The sequence below is a fragment of the Neophocaena asiaeorientalis genome, unplaced genomic scaffold, assembly GCF_003031525.2.
Source record: "Neophocaena asiaeorientalis asiaeorientalis breed wild unplaced genomic scaffold, Neophocaena_asiaeorientalis_V1.1 scaffold596, whole genome shotgun sequence".
Classification (NCBI taxonomy): domain Eukaryota; kingdom Metazoa; phylum Chordata; class Mammalia; order Artiodactyla; family Phocoenidae; genus Neophocaena; species Neophocaena asiaeorientalis.
The window spans coordinates 10,888-15,333 of NW_020172108.1; the positions used below are offsets into that span (position 1 = coordinate 10,888).

The window sequence follows — 4,446 nt, forward strand, 5'->3', positions numbered from 1 at the left end:
TCTCACCTTGACCTGGGCTTGGTCACGTGACTTGCTTTGGTCCAATGGCATATCAAGAGCTGAAGCTTGGAGAGTACTTGTGCTTTAGGGCTCGTCCTCATGGAAACCTGACATGTTAGGAAGCCTGGCTAACCTCGTGGAGACTAGGCACAGGCCACAGCGAGCACCAGTGGCCAGACATGTGAAAGCAACCAGCCCCAGTCCAGCAACCAGATGATGGCAGCCTCAGTAGCCACCTCAGGTGAAAGCAAGTTAGATCCACCCAGGAGATCTCAGCCCATTCTGCTGATTCACAAATTGTGAGGAGACAAAGTCCCTGCTGTTTTCAACCACCAAGCTTAGGAGTAGTTCATCACACAGGAAGAGATATAACTGTCTTCACTGTTAGATTATCTTCCCATTTTATACCATGTTTCCTCTCAAAGGACTGTTCCTTTATCCAAGATTCTAGAAAAGAAATAACAACCGATGAGGCTGATAGAGCCTTAACATTTTTTTAAAGTTCTATAAACTTTTAAAATAACTATGTTAATAAAATCAATATTTATTTTATCACAAAATTATTTTCTTCAGTTGCCTTAAGAAGTAATGCAGAATTGTACTAAGTTTATACATTTGGAGGCTCTAAAAATGTGTTATTCCTTGGATTCAAGTCCTAGTGTACTTTATGTGGGCATTCACGTTTGCAAAATGATTCCAGGAAATTTGCAATTTCATTTTACAACTTTGGCCTAAGGAGTCTTATGATATTTTACCTGAGAAAAATAATACATTAATTCCACTTTCAGCTATTAAACCCATGGTTTCCTGTATTTTCTAAATTCCCTATCAGTAAAAAAGACTATGTATAGTGTACAAGGCTGTCATGATTAGGAGGGAGGTAGTACAGAAAGAGCTCACCAAATTAGGCATTGTCCAGTCATGTCAGTATACTAACGTGGGGAGCCACAGGCAGCTTGAAGCCTGGAAAAAAAGACAGATACAATGTAATGATTATCCTAAGGATCGGGATAATGATTCCTATGATTTTGTTTTAAATAAGAATGGCAGAGGATTCTGGGGAAATGATGGTGGCTACAGAGAAGATTTTTATCCCTGAATATGCCACCCCTCCCCTAAATACACAACACCCACCCCCCAAAAAAAGAAAGAAAATCATCTAGGATAGCAAGACCAAAAACCCACAGACAACATCTACAAAAAGGTGTCCACATGAACTGCAACATACAGCCAGGTAGGAACAAATCAACAATAGGAAAAAGACCTACATATGTGTATCCCAAGGTGTGTGGGAGGAAGACGAGGGAAGGACTCTCTCTCTCTCTTTCAGGAGAGCCAGAGGTTACTATGGTTCAAGAACTCACTGAGATTGAAAAACTCATTGAGAACAGTGGCAGAAACCGGGAGTGAACATTGCAGGCTCCACCTTGCAGCTGAGTGCAAGAACTTTGAAATGTTCTGAGGATGCCAAGTGTTCTGGGGTCTGTGAAACCTTGACACCTATCAAACCAAAGCACCATTCCAGAACAAATCCCCATACTCAACAAGGACAGGAAAGAGGAGGTCTGGGTAAATGGGAGTAGGAGGGCTGAGGAGGAAGAGTTTAGAAATTTTAAGGTCATTTTAAAAATTATGTCATGAAAATAATAGAAGATAGTGAGCCCTGGAGTTCTGAAGCTAGAAATTATCTTCTGATCTATGTTTCCCTCCTAAAGTGGAAACTTATTTCATTTAAAAATGAGTGACAGAAGAGTATTCCATTCACATCCTGTAGAAAATCAGTGAGAAGAAAAAGAAAAAAGAAGGGTGAAAAGAAAGTTCCAGCAAATCCTGAAAGCGTGATAGAAAGACACGTCCACAGAACAAATGAAATTTATTGCCTGATATTGCAGAAAAAGAAATTTTAAAAGGAATAGAAACTGGTTTTAAGAAAAACATAAAAGAAATTAGAAAAATTCAGAAATGAAGTGATTGGAGAATAGGAAGTTTTGAAAAGGTGAAAGAATTCAGTGAGTAATTTGTTTTTTAAAAAAATCATGTCTCGAAAGAAGGTTAAACTAGAAGGAACACAAGTTTGAATAAACACAGTGGATAATGTCTCCTTGGAGAAATAGCTGATTTCAAATACAGCATGAGAAACGAACAAGATGTTCCTGTTACATCTTGTCATACAAGAGAGCTGGGAAGACTTCAAAGACTACTGTGGTTGTGTGGAAAGGACTCAGGAGCCAACTTGAACAGGATCCGTGAACCTAAGAGGGGACAATCTCTGCATCGATATTTATAACAACCTCACTGAAAACAACAACAAAGAAAGAAAATACCTCATTCGTCATCTTCGGAAGCTACTTTGGAGTCAACCTCTCTCTCTTTTTTTATTCTTTTTTTTGTAAAACTGGTAAATAAAATAAAAGAAGCATTTATTTTTCCTTTCCTAATTAAACTGTAACTCAGGGCAACCAAATAGTTGATGAAATAATATTCCAGCTAGTAAATGAATAATAATCTAATTAGTAGAATATCACCATTTGGTACCCTTAATAAATTAATGGATCTAGACATTGATCATTAATGGCTGCAACATCACAGTAAGTTTATAGTTCCTTTTGGAATTAATCAATATTATCTATGAAGTAAACTTGCCAAAAAATCACACCTGAATTATGTCAGTGCTCTAGATCTATCTACCAACTGACAGTAAATACATGGGCCAAAGGAGCATAATAAATATATAAGCATAAAGGGGATGCAATCAGCATAATCCAGACAGTTGGGAACCCTACTGGATGAACACTTTGAATTCAATGACAAATACTTGCAAGAAAAATGAGCAAATTGAGTTCTTTTAAACCTATACTTTAAAAGAAAGTGTGTTTGGATCAGCAATCAAATAAATAATGGTTATTAAAATAAAAATACATTTATAGGACAATCAAGGAAACATGAACTGACTGGCTACTTGTTGATATTAAGGAATTATTATTATTTGGGGTTGTGTGATAATGACATAGCCGAGCTTAAAAAGGACAGTTCTTGCATTTTAGAAATATGTATACTGACGTTTTCACTGAGAAAAAAGAAATCTAGAATTTGCTTTAAAATTGCTGGGGATTGGGGGCTTCCCTGGTGGCGCAGTGGTTGAGAGTCCGCCTGCCGATGCAGCGGACATGGGTTCGTGCCCCGGTCCAGGAAGATCCCACATGCCGCGGAGCGGCTGGGCCCGTGAGCCATGGCCGCTGAGCCTGCGCGCCCGGAGCCTGTGCTCCACAACGGGAGAGGCCACAACAGTGAGAGGCCTGCGTACCACAAAAAAAAAAAAAAAAAAAAAAAATTGCTGGGGATTATGGTGGTAGTAGTAAGAGAGGGTATAGAGAAAATGTATTGGACTGCAATTGATATTTGATGAGAACAATTGATGAAAGTTTCTACTTCTTTCTTTTTACTTCTGTAGATGTTTGAAATTTTCCATACTAAAACATGTTTTATAAATGTAGATGGCTTGCAATTTGCTCTTCTGAGCTCTCAGAAGGCAAAAAGCCATTCTTAAATTAGGAGCTTTCTTCTCTAGCCAAGAATTCTAATGATAATTTTGTCCCAACTGGCCAGAGCACTCAGATTTCTCTGAGATCTGTTGGTGAAAAAAAAAAAAAAAATCAGCACAAACAATAAAGAGGCTCTTTAGTCTTAGAAGGAAACAACGAAGAGTAAAGGCTGGTGCTAGGTCTAGGGCAATAGTGTAATATCAGTATAAGACAAAATATTAGTTTCTTCCAAAATCCACTTGTTACTACTGTGTATACTTTTGCAGCAAAATATCTTTTCTACATTGTCAGCATTAAAGTAAATTTACTATTTAGGTAGCATTTACATTATCATATACTCAAAGCCTAGAAATAATCCCCTAGGCTGAAATGACATTAAATCTTATTTTGGCCATTGTAGTGTATTCTCCAGTCCTACTTGCTTTGTCTATAACTGTCATAAAAAGGTGTGAGGAGATCTGCCAATATTAATGCCAGGATTCAAAATGAGTTCTTTGTAGCTTGCTTCCTTAAGGATCTTCTGCCCTCAGACCCATGTATTTACTTAATGCCTCAGATTATTGTATACGTCACCTCTTTCCAACTAGAAAACAAGCTCCTTTAAGGGCAGTGACTAGTCTCATCAACATCGAATTTACCCCAACACCAGCGCTTTCAAAATGTGTGTTGCTTAGTATATGTTTGACGTTATACAATTCTATTCTAACTAAATAATAATGATACTACTACTACTATTTCTACTACTACTGCTAATAAAATGTATGAAATAGAGTATAAATAGGAAAATAGAGATAACACTGGAAATCCCAGACTATAAAATGAATTATCCCAAAGCCACCGGCCAATCCATCGACTGTAAACAGTTACTTGTGAATTGGTCAACATTTATATGCATAATTGAGAG

The 4,446-nt window shown here is 37.6% G+C and overlaps 1 pseudogene; it reads right to left on the bottom strand.

Moving 5' to 3' along the window:
- The window catches only part of LOC112403908 (3-hydroxyisobutyrate dehydrogenase, mitochondrial pseudogene), a 3,943-nt pseudogene extending 1,607 nt beyond the window's left edge, over positions 1-2,336 (bottom strand).
- Between the last annotated feature and the right edge of the window lie 2,110 nt (positions 2,337-4,446).